The 14429-nt window shown below is 32.9% G+C and overlaps 1 long non-coding RNA gene across 2 annotated transcripts; it reads right to left on the bottom strand.

Annotated features, from left to right (window-relative positions):
• Positions 1 to 3512: 3512 nt before the first annotated feature.
• On the bottom strand, positions 3513 to 12688 carry LOC114320866 (uncharacterized). 2 transcript variants are annotated; one of them, XR_014350691.1, is made up of 9 exons: positions 12111 to 12684; positions 9166 to 9289; positions 8204 to 8254; positions 7901 to 7973; positions 6290 to 6362; positions 5801 to 5960; positions 5672 to 5707; positions 4982 to 5156; positions 3981 to 4115 (listed from the first exon to the last, which is right to left on the bottom strand). It is a non-coding gene; the product is annotated as an uncharacterized LOC114320866 (long non-coding RNA). The 2 variants fall into 2 exon arrangements; XR_014350690.1 differs by lacking the exon at positions 3981 to 4115 and adding an exon at positions 3513 to 3713 and having other exon boundaries at positions 5801 to 6362; positions 12111 to 12688.
• Positions 12689 to 14429: the final 1741 nt, after the last annotated feature.

Consider the following 14429-nt stretch of genomic DNA (forward strand, 5'->3'; position numbering starts at 1 on the left):
ATCCATGAAATAGAAAAAGATGAAACTACAAAATACTCATAGACTACCTAGGCTTACTCAACTAACGTATTTCTAGAAGCAATGCTCACAACACACAGACGCAACATATGCACATTGACAGAACAAATGTGAAAAAGCAAACATTAAAGGTTAAGTTCTATTATTAAAGCCAAAACACTCATTTCCTCAAATCATAATACTACACTGAAACTAACCATACATAAAATTTACCTAAGATACCAGAAGGTAAGGCATTAAAAAAAAAAACAAAAGACTATCAAAGTATCCAAAGATTACTGACCGGTGCATAAAGGACTTTTGTGCCTCGCTTTCCATATTGGCTATTTTATCCAACAATGTCTTTGCAGTACCTTGGCCATCACCAGCATCCTTTTCAGGAAAACAATGCCTAATCAATATATCTGAAAAATGTTGTGGGATGACAAATAAGAAAAAGAAACCTATAACTGAAAGCAACCTTTTGCTCCTGCTTGTATCCAGTATCAAATTTAACATAGAAGTCTAAACCATCATTCTTTATCCACTTCCCACCTGACACAAGGACAAATGGCATGCCCACATAACTGCCATCTTCAATTTCTATTTCTAAGGAGTGAACCTAAACATTTAATTGAGGATGAGCTTGTTGCCTATAAATCACATTGTCTATTAATTCAGAGGCATATGATCAAATCAAATGCATCTTGGCACACCTTGTCAATTGAAACATAGTTAATTTTTTTTTCAAACAAATTTCACCAAATTAACAACAAAATTCTTTAAACAAATTTTTTTTTTGGATCTGTTTTAAACAGATTCATACAAACTTTTTTTATTTAAAAAAAAAAAACAAATTCACCGAAAACAACAGCATTAATCAATTTCAAAAAAATTATTGGTAATCTCAAACAAATTTTAACAAATCTCAACCAAACAACAACAATCTCAACCAAAGATTCCAAAATCTAAAGTAAATTTTAAACAAGAAATACTTATATTTCAATATGCTTGCGAGTTTGGGCCTGTAATATGTGATCTATGAATAGGGCTTCGATTTGCGATGTGGGTTTGTGATCTTTGATCTTGTCGACTGATGTTCATCGAAGAGGGGTTTGTGATGTTAGATCCTCGTCAACTGTTGTTCACCAAAGAGAGATGAAAGAGATAGAGAGAAAGAGGGGGGTAGGATGTCGACTATGAGAGACCGATCGACAACGAGAAGAAAAGGTTCTGGATTGGGAGAAAGACTCTCACAATCGTTGATGAGATAGAGTGAGGGGGTCGGTGATGAGAAGGTTCTGGGTTGGGAGAGCACAAATGAAAGAGAGATGAGAGAATGAAAAGGATGGAAAGAGAGATAGACCAAGTGGTCTGATGAACTCAAAAAAAAATATTTTTTAGAGAATTATTTTTTTCAAACAATAATCTCAAGTAAATTTTATTTTTCAATGGTGGAGTGAATTATATATGTATATATATTTTAAATTTTAAATTTTTGTTTAGTCAGATATAATATATATATTTAATTTTTTTTAATTTTTAAATTTTATTTTTCGAATAAGCAACATCGGCGGCGCTAATGATTGCTCGGAAGAGAACGTGGGTGACGTCGGTGGTGGCACTGAAGGATAACGAGTGATGTCGGTGGTGACGCTGAAGGAGGAGAAAAAGTTGAAGGAGGAGAAGGGGGGCTGATGGCAAAGACCGTGTGTTTTGCAAGAGAAGAATGAGAGGAAAACTGAAACACCAAAACAAAGGGAGGGGGGGAAATTAGTAGGTTTTTTTTTTTCATTACCGCTAATATCACAAACTTCTTCCTCCAATATTAGTGATAAAATAATTTTCTCCCCAAAAATTTTAAAATGTTAAAATATTGACGACAAAAATATTCATCAAATAGTTTCAAAATATTTAAAATCAAAATTTTCAAAAAAAAATATTTAAAATTATTGGTGGCGAAATTCCTCACTAATAATTTTATTATTGGTGATAAATATTTTTCTCACCAAAAGTCTCAAAATTTTGGCGCCACCCAAAAAAATTAGAAAGAGAACCTTTGGTAACGAAATTTAATTTTTCTTCACCTAAAAAGAAGTATTTATTGACGAAAATAAATTTCGTCACCTATTATTTTCACTTTTTTATTATATGTAGCAAAATTTTATAATTCGTCATGGAATATTTCTATTTAGTGACGAAATTTATTTTCTTCACTACTTTTCGTCACCATAGGTTACTTAAAGGGCTAATTAACTTGTGTTTTGTTTTGAGAGAGAGAGAGAGAGAGAGAGAGAGAGAGAGAAAGAGGGGAGAGGAAAACTGATAAAAAAAAAAAAAGGGAGAGGGGGAAGTTAGTAGTCTATTTTTTTCATTACCGCCCAATATGTCAAAATTTTCCCTCCAAAATTAGTGACAAAATAATTTCCTCACTAAAAAGTCTCAAAATATTAAAAATTATTAATGACAAAAATATATTTCTCACCAAATGGTCTTAAAATATTTAAAATCAAGTTTCTCAAAAAATATATAAAAAAAATTATTGGTGACGAAAATATATTCCTCAATAATAATTTTACAATTGGTGACAAATTTTTTTCTCACCAAAAGTCTCAAAATTTTGGCGTTACCAAAAAAAAATTAGCGGGAAAACCTTCGGTGACGAAACTTAATTTTTCCTCACCTAAAAAGAAGTATTTGTTGACGAAAATAAATTTCGTCACCTATTATTTTTATCTTTTTGTTATATGTGACAAAATTTTATAATTCGTCACGAATTATTCTTATTTAGTGACCAAATTTATTTTCTTCACTACTTTTCGTCACCATAGGTTACTTTTGTTGTAGTGCACCTTTATTCCTTTCACGTGAAACGTGTTAGGATTTGATGTTTACCTGATTAAAACCTTTCCCCTTTCCGTACACTACTACAAATATAGATAAAGATCACACTTTTTTGGTGTGATGTATGTTTTTTAATCACACCTTTTAAGTTTTATTAAAGTGTGGTCTTTAGGAGTGTGATTAAAAATGACCATTTTTAATCACACTTTTTAAGTGTCATTAAAAAATGCTTTCATCACATCTTTTAAGTGTGATTAAAAACATTTAGATCACACCTTTTAAGTGTGATTAAAAATATTTAGATCACACTTTTTAAGTGTGATTAAAAACTTTAGTTCACACCTTTTAAGTGTGATTAAAAACTTTAAATCACACCTTTTAAGTGTGATTAAAAATATTTAGATCACACCTTTTAAGTGTGATTAAAAACATTTAGATCACACCTTTTAAGTGTGATTAAAAACTTTAGTTCACACCTTTTAAGTGTGATTAAAAACTTTAGATCACACCTTTTAAGTGTGATTAAAAACATTTAGATCACACCTTTTAAGTGTGATTAATAACTAATAAAACCTGTGATAAAAAAAAAAAATTGACATATTTAAAGAATAATCAATATTATTTTTGCACGCACATTTGAATAATGTAATACACACTATATACTATATTTTGAATCACAACCATATATTGAATGAAATAATATCATATATTTCATAAATGAAAGTTAAATGTTTAAAAGTATATACAAAGAAATTAATAAAAAAAAATTAACTGTGATTACATACATTAAAAAATAAAAAATAAAAAACTAGAAAAAAGTAAGTTCTTGAATTCTTTGACCATATTTTGCATCTCTCCAAGAAATTTCTGACCTGAAAAATAAAAAAACAAATTAATTTAAAAACCGTCAGAAGCATATGAATAAACTTACTAATTAATTTATAAACTTACATTTAGATCACACCAAAAATAATGTAATTTATCCAGTTGTTAAACTGTCCCAATCCTTTCCCCACAGCCACCAAAAATGACATAATTATTTTGATTCTCCACACAAATAGTATAAAGCTACAAAAGATATTGATACCCTTGTAGAAGCCAAAATAAATCATTACTTTGGCTATTCGATTCACTGTTGTGTTGATTATATGCCCAAGAAGCAATGCAATTACAAGGATACCAATTGAAATCATCATCGCAAACCATGGGCATGGTGGTTTTTGTTTGAATCTACTTCAATCTTTCTAATCTTGACTGCATCCTGAAATTTCTAGCTGCACTCATTATTTATTCATCCTTGAATTAGAGATTTGTATACAATATATTACCTAAGAGAGTCATCTCCATGAAAATAAATAATTACAGAATTCAATTTTTCAAAAACCAACAATGTATAACAACAAATAATTAAAAGCACAAAACATGAAAAACTCCAAGTAATTAGAGTACATACATCCTGCAGATTTACATGCCTAATTATAGATGTGTATTGGTGCCTCTGGTGTGTTGGACATTTAACATTTCTGAACTGAATTCGAACGCACCTACCAAACATTTTATGGTATGAGAAGTGAAAGTTCAATCAACTGTTACTAAAATGAGGTCACCTAATGAAGAACAGAAAATTCGCTCATTTATCTTGAAAGTGATCATATTTATGTTCTTTTAGTACATGACAATATTCGTTATTTTGAATTTCATTTGTTGATTGGCTGCCATTTATTCTTGTCACTTTGCATACTCAAAATATCAGATTTCCACTTCGAAATTACTATGAGTACTGTTGGCAGTCGTTCCCTTTCTATGGGACATCAAAATACAACCTTAATTTTCCCAACAACCCTAGTAATTAGCAATATATGAATAGATGTTCATGGCAACCGGTTGCGTCGTGTAAATAAGAAGTGACAGAACAATACCAGGGTTTTCTCAGCACATTACTCTTTTTTTCATCTATACAAAACAGAATTTGGACTTTCAACTGGCATTAATAAGTTTAACATACAGAGCATAGGCTAGTATTCAAACATCATTGCCTCCTAATTTAAAAGTAAATAAAATAAAAAAATCATAAATAACATTTTAAGCAAAAAATTGAGTTGAATAATAAGTATATTTAAAAACATAAAAAGGAACATACATGGCACTGATGTGACATTCATCATCAGAAAGGCAGGTGCAATTGACAGTACAGTCATACATAAGGGAGGAGTCCACTATTGGTGTTTGCCAGTTCAAGTTTTTGTCATAATGTTTCAAATTGAAATTCCAGCCTTTTTTACCCAGTTGTTCAACTATTTCACCAAGAGCTTCCACTGCAGAAATCAAAGTCATGTTAGCCTTTAAAGTAGTTAGAGATAAGTGATATAACATGGAGAAATGTCTATGTATCAGCATCATTAAATATGGCTAGACATCTTAGTATTTTTACAAATTGTGCCTAAAATGAAGTTCATGCATGAATAAACAAGGACAAATTGGTTAAACAAGATAAATAGTCATATCTGGAACCTTTTTTGAAAATGCCATTTTCAAATTGGTATTACCAAAGTGCCTGATCAGGAAACCTAACCATCTAACAGTTCAAACCTTTAAATTAACTCATATGTTATGACTACACAACATGATTATAGAAGGTTTGTCTTTAACTCATGCCTGTTACATCAAATATAAACTTCAAGGGTATTGAAGAGTAATCATATAATGCTGCTGTGATTTGTTAGTTTATACAATGAATGCAACCAAAATGAAGACAACACTGTGTCTATCCAGCTGCTTTAATACTACAGTGTGCAACAAGAAGATAGCACAAAAAAAGAGAAGAGACAACCTTAGTTCACAAGCCTATTTGCCTCTTCAGCAAGCTCTGTAAAGAAGAGAAACAAATGCGGGGTTAATTGAAGGACTGCTAGCAAGACCTTATGTTATATACTAGGAAGTAAATGTTCAACAAGCTTACCAAACATGAAGGATGAAGAGAATAATGAAAGGGCAGTGGTGACTGGCCCAAAACAGCCACACACATCATGCTGATCCTCCCTTAGAACTGTCAACGAGTGGGGCAACCCTTGACAGTTCAGTTCTTGCAAGAGACTATCAGCTCATCACTCCAATGTTGTCTTTTTAATGGAAAGTAGCAATCAATCAGGAAGTAGAATTCTAAGAAATTGAGTACTACATGTTGCATCGTTTCGCCATGTTTCAAAGAATGAATAATACATATGAATAATACATATTTCAAACTTTGAGCATCTCAAGAAACAGCTGAATCAATGGCTGAAAATATTGCAAAAATGAAGCAGCTAGCAAGTGGGTAAATAGAAATACATTCGTACATATCCAGGAAAATCCATTGCCAACACTGTATACTCAATTCAAAAAATTTAATGGGTATTCACAGCTAGCATCTTATTATGATTTTAATTGGCTATGTGATAGAGATACTCACAATATCTCCAAAGTCTGCAGTAGTCCTTTTGGTTGAAGGAATCTTGCCACTGAGTTCATTGTTATTAAAAACCCTGCTCAAATTAATTCACAAGATGACATTGAAATTAGGGCTCAGATTGAGAGAAACGGGGCTGCCCAGAAATTCAGTCCAACATTCCTCATCATATTATCTAATTAAAAAAAGAAGAGAACACCCATTCTGTCAACAGTTAAAAGGCAAAATTGAGTGGGACTTGTCATTATATATGAATTCATTCAAACGCATATTTAAAATATTATTCTCGTAACAAATGTTGTTCTATTTGTCACCATGAAAGCTTGTTGCTTATACTTGCCATACGGGTAAGCAAACTGCATAAATGCATAACTTGTTGTTCTGTCATTCAAGTGCATACCAGAGACTCACGAATAAATAGCTGGTTCAAAGGAACTCACACATGTATCAGAGACGTATTTGAATTGAAATAATTGAAATATTCATACATAATGAAATAATTGAAATATAGGCCAAAGCATGCAAATGCACAATAAAAGGTAAGCCATACTAGAAGATTCAGTACATGCACAGTTCAGCAGAAATTTTCTGGAATGGAAACATGATGATATGAATAAAAAGATTGAAGTTTCTGATGCAAGATTTAAAGGACCAAAAAATGGTTCCACGCTCAATTTTTTCTCATCTTTTGAAAGCATGAAGAGGGAGTAAGTATGTTCACCCGGAGAAGTCAGAGGGTGTGGGAGCATTTGTGCTTGAAAGGTGCAAATATTAGGATTTTATAGGAAGCTCAAATAATACATATGGCCTAAATAATTTGAGGAAAGAAATATAACATTTTGCAATACTATAAAATTATCAATGGAAAATTTTGTAAAGGAAATATTTATTTAAAAGGTTCCCATCGTATACATAAAAAAGTATGTAAAAGGTCTTAATTAATGTCCTCAATTTAATTAATCTCAATTATGGCATGACATATCACATTAATTTCTGTACATAAAAAAGGTTCCCATCGTATACATTCTGCTCATTGAAAGTCTATTAATTGTTTTCACCCAAATCTCATCCTAGGCCTAGCCCATAGGAAAGACTTAACTGCTTTGATATTGAGTGATAACTTGATAAGTATGTAGGAGTTGAATTGGAGTGCAACTACTCTATATTTATAGTTGATGGGTAGAACTTTGTACCCATTATCTTTGATCTTTGAAAATGAAACACATACAGTAAACATATTTGAACAAAGTCCTCTAGTGAGAACCCATCATAAGCATCAGCACTTCAAAGGTTGCATTATTATTACACATCAACATAGAACTCAAAAATGCTAATATTCATACATATATGTGTGTATATAGACACATAAGAGGGGAACAAATGAGAATTAAGTTACCAACACTAAACAAATAGTCGATTTAATCAAACTTCCATAAAATCGCTAACTTCTATATAAACAAATAAATAATCACCTACAAAATCAAGGAGGTCTCAAATGCATGCTATATGAAAGCAAGTAAAAGCAGTTTGGGAACTTAAATAAACAGTGAGCAATGGTGGTACAAATAATAACCTTGATGCAATAATTAATAATTATCAGATCAAGAACCTAACCTCTAATTCAGATATGTAGGCTTCATTTTCCTCATGTTTGGATTTTAGGATATCTGGAAGCCCGAACTTTTCCCTGAAATAGCATAGATAAAAAAAATGTCTTCAGGTCTCTTATATATATATATATATATATGTCATGCTGGAGAGAACAAAACAAAACCAAAATAAAAATAAAGGATTGCAATCATGTGTAGCACCCATATAAAATGAACTAAACAATGCCAATGCTCAGCATCCATATGAACTTAAGTTAGTACCAAAAGGGTAATATATAGATGAAACAATTGACATATCAAACTATACCATAAAATAACTGAACATGAGAGATGACCTCAGCTCCAATTGATATTTAACCTGTAATTCCAGAGTTTGCTCATCAAGAGAGGACTTCAAGGTCTGAACATGAGTCCATTTAATATGCATGCCTATCTTAGTACATATATATAGCATTTAGAATGTGGCCTCATTGGAGTATGAGCCAAAATATCATTAACTGAATTTATCTCTAAAAATTGGTCTCTAGAATACACTCCCCTGCTCAACAGTTGCTGAGCATTATTCATTTAAATGCACATTTTGATTGTAGAGAAGCCATTGACAAAATCAAAATTGGATGACAACATTCAATACTTTCTATGCTATCCAACGACATAACTGCAACCTATAAAGAGTATTCCAGGAAGAGAAGCAAAGAGAATGTACACATGAATAAAGACTTGGCTAAGAGGTGATCAAAAAGAAAATAGACTTATAATTCAAATGTCATCATAACAAATTAACAATCATTATCTTCATTGCCACCAATCATTGTCAATTCCTTCTTTCCTATCCACAATGCAAATCTTGATTAGCCTTCCTAGTCTACTGTTTACAACAAATTCAGACTGCTAGCAGAAGCAATCCAACTCCCTTTGATTCTTGCTACATGAAAAGAACATTGATGTTAAAATGATATTGAAAAGAACATTATTACTCCTGCTCTACCAGAAGCAATCCAATGTAAGTTGATGTTAAAATGATATTGAAAAGAACATTATTACTCCTGCTCTACCAGAAGCAATCCAACTCTCTTTGATTCTTGCTACATGTATGGAATATATTAAGAAGTGAACATGAAAATTATTTAATAATGTGTTTGACCATGGAAAAGATTAGGAGTGACTCACCATCACCCTTACAAACACCCGATATTTATGCATATGCTCAAAGCATAGAATAATAATAATCATAATAAATAAAACATTTAAACAGTAGGAGATACTAACCTTCACCAAGAGCTTGCATTTCCAATTGTCCGGTACTGGACGCCTGTGATCCATTGTCTGCTACAATAGAGATACTAACCTTCACCAAGAGCTTGCATTTCCAATGATTTCATGAGGCCTTGGGCTTTAGGGAAAATTATTGGATTTAGTCAAGATGCCAATGGTGGTGGATGACAAGCAATAAACTCATTCAACCTAGTAAAGGGCTATGCTCTGAGAGTCCAGAGGATTCTTTGGATTTGGAAAAACAAATTAGAAACCTTCCCAGTAGTCCTGTTCTTTGTTTTGAAGTTTTCTTCTTCCTCAAAAGCAAAATATCACTACCTACCTACCAAGGAAGGTGATATGTACCATTCTTAATTCATATCAACAAACTAAAGAAAAATGTAAGGTCATGAGAAGTAGATTTAGGCAACTTAACTGTAAAACACCGGAGAACTAGATTTATTTCCAGAGAAATGGGTGCATAAATTCTTTCTGACCAAATTTTAGTATTCAATCTCATGTGTACTGAAAAAAATGAGAATAAACTTCTCTTTTTTTTTTATTTATTCATTGACCAGTTCTGAAGGGAAGAGGAATCATATGTTCAAACAGTACATAAGCAAAACCCAGTGGAATGAAGAACTGTAATTCCACGCAATTCATTATATTTAGCTCCCAAAAATTCAATTAAGAACCTAAACATAATATAGTAGTCTGCATAAAGTTCTGTTTATATTCAGGTTTCAGGAACTGCTTTTGTGGATTTATATGACAGATTTGTGATTAGGCAGAATGAGAAAATATTATATGGCTCTAATGTCATGACAAAAACATGAGCACCATAGAGCTTGAGAACACCAAGTGATCTGTAAGACTCAAGTTCTTAATCATCTACCACCAAATACTGACTTTGGCATTCAAAAAAAGTGAAATCGGATAATTGAAAGAACTAAAACAACTCCTTAACAAGGCACATTAGATTCCAAATTATGTTCTCATTTTGCATACCATCACTATCCATCTTTAAGGCAAGATTATCACTTCTAAACAAGTTTCAATCATAATACACCAGTTTAATACCTTGCAGAAGATGAAAGTTATGACTCTGTCATTCCTGAAATTGTAACCTTGGAAGTTTCCATATCATTGAGATCAATAAAGATCACTCATTACTGTTCTAGTATATAGTTTGAAATTGAGAGCAGATTCAATCCTTTGTGCACACAATCCAATTTTCCTCTGCTGGGGATTTATCATAAAATACTATTTAGTGCAAAACTACCACAGGGAAAAATAGAAGAACTCTTCTACTACCACATCCATGAGTTATTCATATGAAATATATCCATATAAAATTCATCCACCCATGCAGAATAGTAATTTTATCTCTAGGAAAGTTTCTTCCTACAAATTTATAGGTACAAAAAATGAGAAACCTTATTATTATCAGGAAATTCTGCTTTCAAGTTCTTTAACCTCTTTCCATTTAATTGACAGGGTTGCAGGATGTATGCCGCTATGTTTACAAAATATAGCTGATGTACAAGTGTAGACTCTTGTCAGTGACGAAACACCTTTCATGACTCTCAATTAAAGCACTCAAACCTCGGAGAAATAAATTAATTAATTAACTAAAAATCCAAAATGTATAGCATTAAGAAAATTTTACTACCATTCAATCCAAGTTCTCTAGATGTGGGAACCAATTCAAGCTCTTGTAGAATTTCCAATAGAGAAAACTCAAATTCATCCACAAGAGCCTAAGAATTGAAGCAGTTTTAATTCAACAACACAAAATAGTTAACTAATGCATTTAGTTGTACTACCTTCTTAAGGAAACTAAAACCCTAAAATTGGAGTTAATCAATGAGTTCATGTTTTTTCACATACTCGTCGTACACCTAACCTAATCATTATTAAAATGCCTTTATTCTCATTGTTAATAGGTCTACAGTTTGAAATGTCCAATTAAGATGCGACGCAGAGAGACAATAATGTGTTTGGTTATCTTGGAAACGACTTTACTTGGAAATGACTTTAAAGCAACAGAATCATCTAGTAGCATATGCTGATCATCTTTGACAGTAAAAAATATTTAATGAAATTGTTGCTTCAACTTTCAGATTCATTGAAAATGATCTTGGCTTTGAGTCACATCATCATCACTTTCTACATCTTTTAATTTTGTGAATGCATTACACTCTTAAAACTTTATTTAGATGCGTTTTATATAAATGGTAAAATTAATATCGCCCCCATGTAATCCAAATTCAGTAAATATTTTCTCAAAACTGCAGTTCAAAGCTTCTCAATCATGAGTAACACTCAATGAATAATCAGCAATATTGGCCATTATTTCATATCAATGGTCTCAGCTCCAATAAGTAATTGTCTATCACTGCAAATCAAGACCTCTCATATAATTTAGTAAAACAATACTTTAAAGTTCCTACCAAGAACTTAATTTAAGAGCAAAGACAACTAATCAAGACCTCTCATCCTATATTTAGTATAACAATACTATAAGTTCCTAAAATAACTTAATTTTATGAGCAAAACGTTTGATGCCCTTGTTCCAGCCACTCTTCACATTACAATGCAGATCCATACGAACGCAACAAGTACAGAAAGAACAAAAATAACCAATATTTTCCCTATAATATTTACTTGTCAAGAGGATATTGATCAAAATTGATTTAAAAAAATAATCTATAGCAAGGAAAATTTTCGCCCTGATGAATTGTTATGTTCTGATTTTTGACAGCATAGAGACAAAATTGGATGACAAAACAATCAGAAACAAGACCCATAATAAACTCATCTTCAGTTTCATAAATAGCATACACATATCACCTAATTAATACCATCCACAGCAAAAAGAATAATACAAACAAACAAAATTCAAACAATTATCAGAGAAAATATAGATAAAACAGAGCACAAGAAGCTTAATTACTTACCATGAATTGATCGAGCTCCTTATCATCGCCAATGCTACCATGGCCGAGACCCGAATACTTCCCCACCACGTGCTGCGATTGAGCGAGCTGAGCGTCAATCCTCGGCAACTGATCCACCGGTGTTGCGATACGCAAGCACGCAACATGAGCCGATAACAACTGCTCGTAAAGCGGATGCGCCAGAATTTCAGATTTGAGCCTAGCACTCTGCCAATTCATAACTCCCTCGCCACCACGAACATCGCTCCCTGTTATCTCTCCACCATTGTTCTCCACTTTATTGTTGTTCAAATCAGCCGATTCGTGCGATATCGAAGAAAGGGACCTCGTCGGTCGCCGCCTTCCCTTGCCTCGATGTCGCCTCCCCTCGCCTAGCTGCCGGAGTCGTCTGCTGGAGTCGTCTACCGGAGTCACATCGCCTTCATCTCCATGTCGTTTCGTCTCTGCATCTCTCTCAAAGACGGGTTGGGTTAGGGTTATGCAACAAATGAGAGAGAGAAAAAGAGGCTGAAATTCAAAGGGAAAAAAAATACAAAACGATTGAGGGAGAGACAGAGAGAGATGAGCGCGACTGAGAAGAAGAAAAATGAGGGAAATTTTGGGGGGAATTTTGGAATAATTTGGGGGGAAATTTTGGGGGAAATTTTGGAATAATTTGTTTGTTTGTTTTTTTTTTTTTTTTTCAAACGTGACAAATGGGCGGGTCTGAACGAGTCAGAATAGATTTTGTATTAAAAATTTGTTTCAATTTTTGAAAATTATTTTTTTGAGTTTTTAATTAGTATTTTTTTATTTTTAGTGAATTTTTTTAATATTTTAATCAATTAAAAAAATATTTAAAATATTTAAAAAATCAACAACTAATCAAGCTATTTTTTAATTATATTTGGTTCTAATGCTCGGTTTTCTCAGCAAACAAACAGAGAAGTGAAAATTTTCAAAAAAAAAAGAAGAAACAATCTTGCATCAAAAACAAATATACAAACACAAGGGTCTAAAAGTAAAATAAGAGAGAAGCACAGATCGATTACAAATCAATCAGAAAGTCTATGTATGAAAATCAAATGATAGAGATTAAAAAGAAAAAAATCAAAAAGTATGTATGAAAATCAAATGATAGAAATATAGATATTATTATTATTTTTTATTTGGCAGAAGTAGTGGTAATATTTTAATGAAAAATATTTTTCACTAAAATAAAAGTTTATTTTCTGTGGTCAATGAAAAATATTTTTCTACGGCCTATTTTTTTTGGTTAGTAAAAATCATGAACTAATTTTTTGTGGTAGAGGAAAGGTAGCGACATTAGTGGTGGAGGTGGTGGATAAGAGATGATGGTGGTGGTGGTGGTGGTGGTGATGGTGAAAAATATTAGTGGTGAAGTTGTGGTAGTTGTAGTGTAGATGGAGTGGAAAGGGTGAAGGAGAGGTAATGGTAGTATAGTAGCGGCAGTAGTGGAGTGGTGGCGATGGTAGTAGTAATCGTAGTCGTAGAGGTGAAGTGGCGACAGTGGAAGTAGTGGTGGTGGTGGAATAACGTTTGCAGTAGTGGTGAAGGTGGTAGAGGAGATGGGTGGTGAGAGAGAGAGAGATGAGTGAGAGACGGATAGAAGAGATAGAGAGAGAGAATAGAACGGGAATGGAAAACAAAAACAGGTAGGAATAAAAAAAAAAATTTTGTCAGAAATGAAATTTAAATAACAAAATAATGTCGTTTAACTTTCTTTCTTTTTTTTTTGCGACGGGAGTTGCCGTCGTCAAAAAAAAATATTTTTTGTTAAAATATATATTTTTTTGTAATTAATGATTTTTTTTTTTTTTTTGTAGAGGATAGAAAGTGGCAGTAGTGGTGAAGGTGGTGGATAAGAGATGATGGTGGTGGTGGTGGTAGCGGCGATGGAGATTAATGGTGAAGTTGTAGTAGTGGTAGAGTAGATGAAGTGGCAAGGGTGAATAAGAGGTAATGGTAGTAGTAGTGGCAGTAGTGGTGAAGGTGGTGGATAAGAGATGATGGTGGTGGTGGTGGTGGTGGTGGTGGTGGCGGCGAAGGAGATTAGTGGTGAAGTTGTGGTAGTAGTAGAGTAGATGAAGTGGCAAGGGTGAATAAGAGGTAATGGTAGTAATAGTGGCAGTAGTGGTAGTGGTGGCAATGGTAGTAGCAATGGTAGTCGTAGAGGTGAAGTGGCAACAGTGGTAGTAATGGTGGTAGTGGAATGGCGTTTGCAGTAGTGGTGAAGGTGGTAAAGGAGATGGGTGGTGAGAGAGAGAAAAATGAGTGAGAGACAGATAGAGGAGAGAAAGAGAGAGAGAGAGACAAAGA

Source organism: Camellia sinensis, chromosome 14 (assembly GCF_055761805.1).
Source record: "Camellia sinensis isolate YWXY chromosome 14, ASM5576180v1, whole genome shotgun sequence".
Taxonomy (NCBI): Eukaryota; Viridiplantae; Streptophyta; class Magnoliopsida; order Ericales; family Theaceae; genus Camellia; species Camellia sinensis.